Source organism: Canis aureus, chromosome 7 (assembly GCF_053574225.1).
Source record: "Canis aureus isolate CA01 chromosome 7, VMU_Caureus_v.1.0, whole genome shotgun sequence".
Taxonomy (NCBI): domain Eukaryota; kingdom Metazoa; phylum Chordata; class Mammalia; order Carnivora; family Canidae; genus Canis; species Canis aureus.
This window is the reverse complement of record NC_135617.1, coordinates 8751764-8765309: the sequence shown is the minus strand read 5'-3', so window position 1 is coordinate 8765309 and position 13546 is coordinate 8751764. Positions and strand designations below refer to the sequence as shown.

General features: G+C 39.9%; 1 protein-coding gene across 1 annotated transcript in view; it reads left to right on the top strand.

Moving 5' to 3' along the window:
• Positions 1–13546, top strand: part of LOC144316675 (beta/gamma crystallin domain-containing protein 1-like) — a gene marked incomplete at its 3' end in the record, with an annotated part of 151658 nt that overhangs the window by 68264 nt on the left and 69848 nt on the right. The gene's annotated exons all lie outside the window — the stretch shown is intronic.

The window sequence follows — 13546 nt, the reverse complement described above, 5'->3', positions numbered from 1 at the left end:
CCTGTGTCTCTGCCTCTCTCTCTCTCTGTGTGTGTCTCTCATGAATAAAATAAATAAAATCTTTAAAAAAAATTTTTAGTGTATTTCCTTTCCATACATTCTTGGATATTTAACATTGTTGATATACAAATTTTTTAAAGATTTTATTTATTTATTCATGGGAGACACGGAGAGAGAGGCAGAGACACAGGCAGTGGGAGAAGCAGGCTCCATGCAGGAAGCCCCATGTGGGACTCGATCCCAGGACTCCAGGATCACACCCAGAGCTGAAGGCAGATGCTCAACTGCTGAGCCACCCAGGTATCCCAATATACAATTCTTTATCCTATTTTTCAACTTGCCATTTTATCACAGGCTTTACCCAATGACCTAAAGGAAAAATGGCATTCTATAATATGAATGTTTCATAACTTAGTAAATCATTACCCGAATTAGTTGAGTTGCTTGAAAATTTTGTTATCATTAATAACATTTCCATAAACATCTTTGTAAATAACTCTTTGAAGACTTTTTTGAATATTTCCTTACAAACATCCTGTATAGAATCACAGGGTATTAATAGGTATATTAACATTTTAAAATCTCTTGATAAATACTAATAAATTGCTTACTGAAAGGCTATAGCGATTAATATATCCCCCAGTAGTATATAAAAGCTTTCAGCGTTATTAATTTTAAAATTGTATCTATTGTTACTTTAATTCATATATTTTGGTTACTAATGAGGTTCGGAAAATGTATCCATTAACCTTTTCTTTCTTCCTTTAAAAATTATTCATTTCCCTTGCATATTTTACTAGGTTTGCTAATATTTTTCTTATATATTTCTATGATTTCTTTATCCAATATGGCTCTAAGAAATTGGTGGATATTTTTGTTGAAAATATTTTCTTGGCTTGTTACTGCCTTTAAAAAAACACATGCGGGGCAGCCCAGGTGGCTGAGCAGTTTAGCGCCGCCTTTAGCCCAGGGCCTGATCCTGGAGACCTGGGATCGAGTCCCACGTCGGGCTCCCTGAGTGGAGCCTGCTTCTCCCTCTGCCTGTGTCTCTGCCTCTCTCTCTCTCTCTCTCATTAATAAAAATAAAATAGAATCTTTAAAAAAAAAAAAAAAAAAAAAAAAACACGGGAGTGCCTAGGTGGCTCAGTTGGTTAAGCATCTGCCTTTGGCTCAGATCATGATCCCAGGGTCCTGGGATTGAGCCCCACATCTGGCTCCCTGCTCAGTAGGGAGTCTGCTTCTCCCTCTCCCTCTGCTGCTGCTCATGTGCGCTCTCTCTCTCTCTCAATCTCTCTCTCTCTCTCTGTCAAAAAAAAAATAAATTTAAAAATCTTTCAAAACTAAAGTAGTAATGAAAAGTTAAAATTTTTGCCTCGTAAAATTTTTACCCGGCAGTATTTTTCTTTTTTTGATTTCTTCCATTGCTTTTAATCTTTTTTTTTTAAAGATTTATTTATTTATGATAGACAGAGAGAGAGAGAGAGAGAGAGAGAGAGGAAGAGGAGGGAGAAGCAGGCTCCTTGCAGGGAGCCTGACATGGGACTGGATTCCAGGTCTCCAGGATCAGGCCTTGGGCTGAGCCACCCAGGGATTCCCCCCATTGCTTTTAATCTTAAGAAATTGTTCCCATCCTGTATTATCTTCTATCCTGCCTTATTAGGACTTCCAACTTCTTAGTGATTCGATGTTTTTACATTTAATTCTTTTAGCCACCTGGAATTAACTTTGATATATGGCATGACTTTGCCAGCATCTAAAGGAATGCATGGTATAGACACATCCAATCCTCTTTAACTCAGAGAGTCCTCCTTAGGTCTCCCATTGTTCTTGGCTTTACTTCAGGGATTCTGATTATCCAAAATAGCATTTCTGATCTTAGGACTTTTGGCATCTTTGGAGTGCCCTGGGTGGCAGTGTGCATGCATTCTTTGCATTTCTCTTTCTTCCCTCCACAAGGCTTAGTGAAACGCTCCACTCAGACTAGCCTGGGCCCATACCTCTTTGGAGGAGGCTGGCACATGCTGGGTTTCATTTAAAAGGTACTCAGAAGGCTCACTTCTCTAAAAAATGTCTTCTCCTCTGAGTTTTTATTGATGCCAGAAATACATGCAATTTCTTCTCTTTGCCTTAAACACTGGCATCTCCTAGAAGACTTTAAAAAAAAAAAAATGCACATTCCCCTCAGCAGAGTAGCATAGTGTATGAGTCTCCTGTGGCCACCAGACCAAAGTACCACCAAGTTGTGACTGGAAGCAACAGAAACGTGTTCCCTCCCCGTTCTGGAGGCTAGAAGTGCATCCTCTCTCTGACGGCTCCAAGGAAGATCCTTCCCTGCCTTTTCCTAGTTTCTGGTTGCTGTCAGCAATCCCTTTGTTGGTGGCAGCTGGGTCCCTCCAGTCCCTGCCAACACTGTCCCATAGCCTCCTCTGTATCTTCGTGTGGCTGAGTCTTTTTGTCCAGGTATCCCTCTCCTTATAAGGGCACCAGTCATTGGATTAGGACCAGCTGAATCCAGTGTGACTCCATCTGAATTTAACTAATTACATCTGCAAAGACCCTATTTCACATAAGGCCACATTCTGAGGCTCTAGGGCACTGCAAATTTGGGGGGGAATGTTATTCACCCCAGTGCACACAGTAAGTGAATAGTTCTCTCCCATTATTTAGTTTTATTAGATCAACAGTTTTCTGTTTAATAATTGATATGGAACCACAGGAAGCTCCTGGGATCCATGGTGAGGAGGCAAAGGGAAAAAAGAGAGAAACAATGTCAGATTCCACCCCTGTGCCTATGGCCAGTCCTATATCCAGATAAATAGTAAATCAATATGTGTTTTGCTTTCTCAGGAACTTGCTTGGCGCTGAAGTGGAGAATCCAAGTGTTTAGTTAGGTTGATCACTGTCTTCCTTGTCTATTAGTGACTTATATAAACTAGTTGATGGGTAAGCGAAAGGATAAAATGAGTGATCCAGGGGTGCCTGGGTGGCTCAGTCAAGTTAAGCTTCTGGCTTCAGCTCAGGTCATGATCTCAGGGCCTTGAGATCCAGCCCCGCATCAGGCTCCGTGCTCAGACTCTGCCTCTCCCCTAACCCATACTCTTTCTTTCTCTCTCAAAGAAATAAATAAAATTTTTGAAAAAATGAGTAATCCATTGGAATGATAAGGTGATGATTCGATGTTGAATCTTTTGGGTTTTCAAAAAATACATTATATAAATTAATAATTTCAGTTATATGATTTTCTCATATTTGAAGTCTAATGACGGTTATAACCGCTAAATTTGTGAGGGCGATAAAATACTTCATTTTGACTATTTCCCAAATAGAGGGAAACTCTATGATTCTTTTTTTTTTTTTTTCCTTAAAGATGTTATTTACTTATTCATGAGTAACACACAGAGAGAGGCAGAGACATAGGCAGAGGGAGAACCAGTCTCCCTGGGGAGAGTCTGATGCAGGACTTGATCCCAGGACCCTGAGATCAAGACCTGAGCTGAAGGCAGATGCTCAACCACTGAGCCATCCAGGTGCCCCAAGATTCTATTATTTTAAAGGGAAGAAAGGATGACAGATTGGGGAATTAATTTTGCTAATAACATCATTTTGATTATTTTTAGTAAATAGCAATTGTAGATGCTGGGAAAATGCCAGTAGCCTTTTTCTTCCATTATAACTAATACGGCAAATAAAAAACCCTAATGAAAATTTTGTATCTACTCTTTAATTTTATGAATTGCTCATTTTTGAGAAATCTGCGATATATCACACTATTATCTCGTTTATAAAACACAAGTTTATTTCCTTTTTGAAATATTGGCAATATTTAAATTTTTTAAATTAAAGGCAGTGAAGAACATGAATATAGCTGTTCTTTCTGTTCTCTTGTGCCTGATATCCACAAATATTGTGAAAGTTCCTACCTTTGTGTTAGGTGCAGAAATAAAAATCTCCTATGTGCACACAGCTTGTTGAATCACAAATCCTCTACCTGATGAGTTGACACTCCCTAATTTAAAATTCTATTAAACAAAACAAATACTTTCTTGGAGTAGAATGCTTTGTGGTTTAGTGACTCAACTCTTTCTTGGTGCTAGAAGCCTGGGTTCTCAATCAGTGCCGCAAGAAAAAACTTGTTTTATATCATCCCTGATCAAAAAAAAAAAAAAAAAAGGTAGGGGGTGGCCTGGCTGGCACAGTCAGTTGAGCATCCAACTCTTGGTTTCGACTTGGATGGTGACCTCAGGGACCTGGGATTGAACCGGGCACTGGGCTCTGCACTGGGCGGGGAGCCTGGTTGAGATTCTCTCTCTCTCTGTCTCTCTCTCTTTCTCTCTCTCAAATAAGCAAAAGAATCCTTTAAAAAAAAAAAGCGTTTATTTTATACCTACCAAGTAACTGAGTAGAGGTTATCGGGATACATGTCGATATGGTTCTTACCTCCTAAGAAGCCCATAATTGGACTGAAGAAATAATGTATGTTTGTAGAATACCCAATATGAACATTAACAAATAATGCTAGGTTGGACCTTATTTGACTGTTTTTGACCTATAAAAATGTCACTTCATAGCACTCAGCCTGAAATTCACAACTAGCTCCTATTACTCACCTGAACCCTGCATGGCCTTTAGTTTAGTCCTTTATGTCTGAAGAGCTGTTGCGCACAAAGGCCAGTCCTGAGCCTGGTACCTCAGTGCTCAGCCTAGGATGTGTGGGGCCAGCGGTGTCAACGCAAGAATTCTGTAATTCATATTACCATTCTTTTTTTTCTTTGTTCTTTTTTTTCTTTCTCTTTCTTTCTTTCTTTCTTTCTTTCTTTCTTTCTTTCTTTCTTTCTTTCTTTCTTTTTATTTTTTTTGCTAGGGTGTATGTACTATTTTATCTACATGAAATTGACTTTTCATGTAGCTTATCCGGGAGTCAAATTACCATTTATAATATTGTACTTACAAGATAATAAGTCAGTTACCTTAAAAAAAAGTTTTGGAGCACAACCCTTTGGTCAGTTGGGATTTCCTTTAGTTTATACTAAAGGAAGAGAAACACAAGGTTCATTATAATCAGTAGTGTACTGGAGGAAATGCATTTTGAAATTAGACTTAATAGAATTTGATAGCCAGAGATTCCTAAAAGGAAAGGGGAAAGAATTAGTAGGAGACCTGAGCAAAGGATAAATAATGAAGCCAGTTGCGCTTAAGAGAAGAACAAACAAATCCCTCTGACCACAACTGAAGGAAGAATGGGGTTGAGCGGCCGTAGAGTACCCCTTAGTGGAGAATTTGGAGCTTGTTTCTAGCATCTGTGTAAGGACAAATTTATTAAGCTGGGTGAAGAGTAATGATAACCTCTTACACCTTAGAGGATTTCAGTTATGGGAGCCAAGAGTATAACTATCAATCTCTTCTCAGATTCAGCTTCTCATTGTCGTCAGTCAGCAAATCGGTATTTCTAATGTGTCCATAATATGTTTTGCATGATTACTTCCTGTTGGAAAGGATTTTTAATTAGAGTTTCCTTTTGTAACATTAGCACCAGTTAAAGATACTAATTGAACTCATCATTACGTAAATGATGACAATTCTAGTCACTACTGAAGGACATATCTAGGAGGCCCTTAAGCAACTCTGGTAAAGTTTACTTACCTGGTACAGGTGGATGAGGGAAGCCAAAGATGTAATTCAAACAATTAGGCACTAATTACTGATCATTTTACATTAATCATTGAACAACCGCCAGGTATTTGGAAATTGAGGAAGTCAAACATGATGAGATTGACAGTTGAAATTAGAAACTAATGTAGAAACTAACATCTGTAGGAATTATCTTGAAAAAAGTTAAAAAGAAAAAAGACCCATTCTTTTATCTTAAAATAATTTTGTTAGTTTCATCTTATCATCAAAGGGCATTTACTATAAGCACCGTATTGTGTGTGAAAATGTTTTATATGTCTTACAAGGACCATTCAAAGACTCAATCCTGGGCAGCCCCAGTGGCTCAGCGGTTTAGCGCCGCCTTCAGCCCAGGGCAAGATACTGGGGACCCGGGATTGAGTCCCACATCGGGCTCCCTGCATGGAGCCTGCTTGTGTCTCTGCCTCTCTCTCTCTGTGTCTCTCATGAATAAATAAATAAAATCTTTATATAAAGAAAGACTCAATCCTTACTTCTAGATTTATAAGATTTATAGACCACTGTATAGTAACAATAGATTGAATAGAGCCTTTAAATCTCTGAATTCTAGCTGTGAGAATTTTGAGAGTACCTGATTTGTAAGAAAAGTGGTTATCTGTGAGTTCAGGAAATACAATAAATGCTAAAAATTTTTGATACAAGGAACAATTACACAATTTATCTTGAAACTTTTTGCTTCTTAAATTGCTATAGAGGAATAACATTTGCAGCAGTGCAATTATTAGTAAAGGTCAAGTTTGGTGAAGATAATTCTTTGAGGGCCCAGAAGGACCAACTTAGGCAGACAAGTTTGGTGCCAGTTCTTTAGGGACCCTAGAGTTTCATAGACTCTTACTAATTGTGGTCGGCACCAAGGTCATTTTGGATTATTGAGCTAAGGTGTGGCAAAGGTAAACAAAGGAAGCAGATGATACGTATTAAAGGTGCTATAAAGTCAACTTCAAAGTGTGCGATGTCACCATAGCCTTATGGAAAATAACGACAGACCAGCCTAGCTGCAACTACTGTGGTTAGGAAGAGGTGCTTTTGAACCAAAGCTTCATACAGATGTTATTTGAAATAGTCATAAACAGTACAGGCTCTGCAAGCAGCTGCTATAGTCATGAGTCAAACCATCTTTGCAGAAAGGGCTTTGTATTCACCCACCCAGTAAACCCTAACCGAACATCTGTGATGTGACAGGTGTGGTTATATGCCATGACAGAAACAGAGAGAATCATACATACGAGTTCCGTAAGGAACGTACTCTCTGAGATAAAAAAAGAACTTACTCCGCGAGAGTAAAAGCCATCAATGATTATAATGAAAGTACAATATAGCAAAACTGTCTTGAATGCTGGACTATTCTGTACCCAGTGCCGAACCATCTAATGGTTTTCAAATAAAAGAAAATATTAGAAAGACCAATGTGTTTATAATGTTAGAGTGGGTTAGAGGATGCAGAAGACTAGGTCGCAGAGGATAGCTGGAAAATGCTCTAAATTGGAAAGATCATGAAGTTTGGGACTGGGATCATGGTCAGTTGAATGGACGACGGTAGATGGACGTCATTCTGGTGAGGTGCAAGCAACACATTTCATGTATTTATACGCCATCACTGCTTCCTCCAAAGGATTTACAGTTTATATTGAATTAACAATGTAAAAGTAAGGGTCAGAAAACGAAAACAGTAATAATGTGATAAGACCAGAGAGACAATTACTTAAGAAGTATACATTCACAAAGTTCTGTAGCGTAACTAAAATTGATTCACAATCAGATACACAGTCCACATTGTCTGAAAGAGAGCAGGTGAGGAAAAGAAAAGCTTTTTTTTTTTTGGCACTAAACAATGAGAGACATTTCTCTTTTCAGGCCCTGTTGAGAGACTATTAGGTAAAATGGTGGCTAACACCCTTCTCAGCTTCCCTGCAATGTGTCCAACAAAGAGTTTTCATGTGGCTGCGTCTTTAGGGTCTTTTAAAGCAAACTCAGGTGTGATGACAAAGGGCTCCTTGACCAGTGATCAGAGGTGGGGCGATGAAGCAAGAGAACCCAGGGATGACTCCCCAGGTTGCCCTGGTGATTCAGGGTTGGTTTTCTACACTTGTACCTATAATCATTTTTTGCCAGGCTTCTTGCTCCTTGCCTGCCTCTGGGTAATCTAATCACCACCAGCTTTGTTTTGTGTTGCAAAGGATAGCAATTTTAAAAACTCTCTCTTGCATTATTAATTTGTTATTTATGAGCCTAGGAAGGTCATTAGATAGTCTTTCTTTGGGGATTAGATATGCCATCAAAAGAAAAGCTACATTTGCTCTTCTCTGCCATTAGATTATAGGAACTCGAATAGCCTTAAAAGAAAATACCAGCAATCTAGAAAATCTCTTTCTTTTATATTTTAACAACTAAACGTGTTGGACTTGAGTGTGATAAAGAGAAGTTGAAAAAAATACTGTGACCTTTGGCTCCTCTAAGTGAGTGAATGTGCAGTTGTGTGCCAAACATGAGTCTCCTGCTGAAACTGAGCCCCTCCTTAAGACACAGACCTCAGTTTGTCAGTTCTCCTGGGGTTTGGGACCGTTATTGCGCAGGTTATTTTGGTTCCCCGTCCTCTGTGCTCTTGCCCAGAATGAGATCCTTCCTTCCTCTGTGAACACCAACCAGTAAGAAAGCCAAACTTTGTAGAGCTCAGCCTGGTTCTGGATGGGCTTCAGAGTTTCTTGACCATGAAGAGTGATCCCAGATGATGAAAATTTACATATTATTCCGAGAGAGCTTGATTCTTTTTTTTTTAAGATTATTTATTTATTTATTTATTTATTTATTTATTTATTTATGAGAGACAGAGAGAGGCAGAGACACAGGCAGAGGGAGAAGCAGGCTCCATGCAGGGAGCCCAATGCAGGACTTGATCCCTGGCCTCCAGGATCACACCCTGGAACTGAAGGCGGTGCTAAACCGCTGGGCCACCAGGGCTGCCCAGATAGCTTGATTCTATTCTGAGATAGCTTGATTAAGTTTCACAGACTCTGTAGTACCCAAAGCCTAAATTTCACAGAATGGAATTGTTATGGCAAAGGTCTCCAGGCTTCGTTGGAGAAATGATCTGCATTCCAGTGGGATGTGAGGGACACTTGGACATTCTGCTCCAGACAGCAGATTGGAGATGGTCCCAAACCGTTATGGTACTATTTAAAACATTGAGGGGGTGGGCCTGGGTCGCTCAGCGATTGAGCGTCTGCCTTTGGCTCAGGGTGTGATCCCGGGGTCCTGGGATCTAGTCCCGCATTGGACTTATGGGGAGCCTGCTTCTCCCTCGGCCTGTGTCTCTGCCTCTCTCTCTCTCTCTCTCTCATGAATAAATAAATAAAATCTTTTAAAAATAAAAAATAAAACATTGAGGGGCCCAGGATTATGGAGGCTGATTGGACCAGAGAGTGTTACTTTTTATAGAAACACTTGAAAATATAAAGTAAAATAAAATAAAATAAAGGATGAGTAGATTGATGATCTTGTGCAACCAGTAGATGGCAGAGTTTCTGTGTTAAAAGCTACTACCGTTTGCCGGTGCTCAGTACTTCTGTGAATGTCAGAGTATTCTGTATATAGCTAAAACTCTGAGAATGTTTTAGATTTTTAAAACTTGAATGAATATAGAAAATTATATTTATATCTCCATCCCACTGTGATCATGAAACTAACTCATCTGCGGAGAACTTGAAATTAGTCTCTGACCTGGGGAGTCAGGTGGGTTTCTGTACTCCCATCTCTGCCATTCTTGTTTCTATATTATTTCACGGTTGAGCCTGATAAATATGCTAGCTCAAAGTAACATCTACATGATACCCAGTAAGCTGTTAGCAAGAAATGTTAACTGACATTCATATACACAATTAAAATAACTGGTATTTACTGAGCACCTACTATGTGTCAGTACTAAGCTAATAAGCATTAGTTGATTCTTTTATGAGCATTAGCTAATTTAATTAATTTAATTCAATTCTCATGACTATCTGGTTATCATCCCTATCTTGTAGATGAGGGAGCTGAGGCTTAAAAAAATTATGTAACTTGCCAAGATCACATAACTAATGGCTAGGCTGGTAGGGCTTGAAATCTGAGTGCACACCACAGCTATATTCCATTTCCTTTTTAAAAAAAATTATTTATTCGAGAGAGAGAGAGAGAGAGGCAGAGACACAGGCAGAGGGAGAAGCAGGCTCCATGCAGGGAGCCTGATGCAGGACTCCGTCCAGGGACTCCAGGGTCACACCCTGGGCTGAAGGCGGTGCTAAACCCAGAGCCACCCAGGGATTCCCCCCACATTCCATTTCCTATTCAGCTGAGAAAAATAGAAATCTGAATACTTTGCTTCTGAAAGAAAAACCCATTCTGTACATCTAAAACCCTTGGTTTCCAAGTAAATATACATGCTTGTTTGTTTTCTGGAGATAGGACAGATTTACATGGCTCTATGGTGACACTGTCATCGTTTGCCCCTTTGTGAGCCTCGGCATAGAAGTCAGACTTCCAGTTCCATTCTCATGACTAATCAGCAGGGCCCATAGTTCTGTCAGCCTCATGGTTTCTCAGAACCATTGTCTCTTCAAATCTGCAGTGAGGGGACTGCACCAGGTCATCTCTAGGGCCTTTTCAAGTCTAGAATGTTCTGCTGGTGTGTGTCCATAATAATAGAGAGCTACCATTTAGCAGTTGCAGCAAAAACAAAACAAAACTAAAACAAAACTACACAATTATTAGTTAGTGAATTAAAAGTTTTCTCTCTTTCTTCATGGCCAGGAAACTTATGTAGCTATACAACTACTGCCTTGATTCAAAAGTGTGGTTCTAGGGCAGCCCGGGTGGCTCAGTGGTTTAGTGCCCCCTTCGGCCTGGGGTGTGATCCGGGAGACCTGGGGTCGAGGCCCACATGGGGCTCCCGGCATGGAGCCTGCTTCTCCCTCTGCCTGTGTCTCTGCCTCTCTCTCTCTCTCTCTCTCTGTGTCTCTTATGAATAAATAAATAAAATCTTACAAAAAAAAAAGTGTGGTTCTAATAGCCGGGGTTTTGAGCTCTCATGAGGAAATCATTCAGTGCAGCTGGAAGTCCCTTGAGTAACTTTGAAATCACAGCTCCAAGGCTTACTGGAACACACTGAGTTCTTTCAGCAGACAATAGATGGCAGCACAGCATCAATTTGTACGCTGTAGTTAAACCGAAACTTTACCTAGTGTCCCATTTTATTTTGCATGAACATTATCTCTGAAGCAAGAGTTATTAGATAAAAGGGGGGCCTGGTTGGCTCAGTTGTTAGAGCATGGCGACTCTTGATCTCGAGGTCATGAGTGCAAGCTCCATGTTGGGCATAGAGCCTCCTTAAAAAAAAAAGAATTATCAGACAACGAAACTCATTTAATTGGCTTGATATAAGGCTACGTGTATTAGAATGCTTGAGGAACAACTTGATGAAGTAGACCAAATTAGGAAAACTTGAACCAGGTTTATAGGAAGCAAATGAGGTTTATGCTTCAAGAGCCACTCCCAAGCCTTCGGGAGAGGTCCCAACGTTAAAAATTGTGAAAATGTAAAATAACTTGTTTTCTTTTTCTTAAAGAGGGTCCTCCAAATTATATAAGCTTCAAGCCACACAAAGCTTGGATTTGTCTTGAAATAGCCTTGTGGCTTTTAACTTAGGAAAAGGTAGACAATCTTGCCATTATTAATTTTCTACCAGCTTAATCTCCAGGGAAAAGGGCAATCTGGTTTTTAAAACCAAGCCAAATAAAATGGAAACAGGGAGAGTTACTGGATGAGCTGGCAAATATTCCACTTATTTATGAGTCTGAGTAAAGTGAATGACCTAATGCTGAAACTCTTTTCATTTCTGGCAACATATATGCCAAAATAAGGAAAGTACAGATTGTAATTAGCAAATTAATAAATCTCCTCCGCTAAAACTCCAGATCAGTATGGCAGTGTTTGGGGGGATTTCATTTTATTTTGTCTTACTTTTTTCTTAAGCCAAGAGATATTGTCCTTAATAAGAGACCAGTAGTGACTATTCACAAAGAAAACTGTACTTCCATTTACAAATCTTAACTTTCTCACCAGGGAGCCAAGCTCAGCCTTTCTTATGATTACCTGTAGCCTACTCAGGATTTAAACGAAAATTTACCCTTAGGAAAAGAAAAATTAGCAACCTTTCCAATTGGCCTTTCCCGTTGCACACACCACTTACTAAGGTTAGCTTGTAGGCCAGGGAGATTTATCATGTCTCACTCCTTGTATAACTATTTTTCAGAATTAATAGTGCCCCCTTAAGGAGCTCCTATGTCCACTAGGCCTTAATACCCTTGAGGGCAGGGAGTGGGTTTGTTGGTCTTATGTACTTTGACAGATGACACAGAGAGATGTCAAAATGCTTGCTGAAAGAATGAAGCTAGATGTTGTTAAAGAGTCACTGTATGGCCTAGGGACCCTCCAGCACGATTCTGGGTCTATTATTTCTGTGTAATAAATTGTGAAGACTGGTTTCAGCAGACAAACTTGCATAATAAGTTTGCTATGAATACAAGTTCCGTGTCTGACACTCTAGAGAGGAACTAGAAATGCTCCTGGGGTGACCTGAGCATCTAGAGTTGGGTGAGAGACTGTCCTGAAGTTGGGCTCTACTTGTGAAACCCTCCCAGCCCACATATCCCGTGGCCTTCTCTAGCTCCTTGATTGAGTCCTGGAGCCAAGTTTGAAATAATGGCACCTGTAACCAGGTACACAGCCATTCTGCCTGTATCTGGGTCAAGAGGGAAGAGAAGTAAGCCAACACGTCATCAGCCTCCTGCCCTCAAGGGAAGGTGAGAGGTTATTGGCTGTACTACAAACACTCAGAATTTCCTGCTTCAGAATATGGATGGAGCAAGCACCACTTCTGGACTATCTATAGTATTCCTCCCTCTATAGTATTCCTCCCCTTCCTCTGGCCATTGAAAAACTGAACCTACCTTCTATTTCTTCTGCAAATTATTAAACCTTGGATTTTTAGTTCTCTTTCCACTTCATTAACATTCTTCACTCAAAGACATTATCCGACTTCAGTATCTTTATTCCAGCCTTAATTCCATGGTTAAGAAATATATCAACCCTTGTATCACTTAGGATGCTCAATTGCAGGTAACAGAGAACACCTAACTCAAAATGGCTTAAAGAATAGAGCATTTATAAAAAATAAAAAAATATAAAAAATAAAAAAGAATAGAGCATTTATTATGTACCATAGTGAGAACTCTAGAACTAGGGCAGGTCTAGGATTTGTTAATCCAGTTGCTCAACAATATATTTGAAGACTCGAACTCTCATATTTCTGTCCCCTTTCTGCTCCATCTATTCTCCTTTGGCTAATGCCACTCATGGTTCCAAAGTGGCTGTCACATTCATCATATGCAGGCATGACACTGGCTTGCAGGGTAGAACTAGTTTTGTTTTGTTTTGTTTTAAAGATTTTATTTATTTATTCATGAGAGACACAGACAGAGAGAGGCAGAGACACAGGCAGAGGGAGAAGCAGGCTCCATGCAGGGAGCCTGACGTGGGACTCGACCCTGGGTCTCTAGGATCACACCCTGGGCTGAAGGCAATGCTAAACCGCTGAGCCACCCGGGCTGCCCAAGAACTAGTTTTTTCTGTAAACCTTCTTTTAAGAGAAAGACCTTCCACTGATTCCTTCAGCAGACCCCCTCACATCTCATTTGCACAAGATAACTCAGGCAAAGTACAAATCCTTTAGAGAGACAGACCTAAATCAATCGGGTAATATTAGCAAGAGAGATGTATAGGCCTATACACCAGTTACTGGTGAGGGGAACAGGACACCAGGAATAGA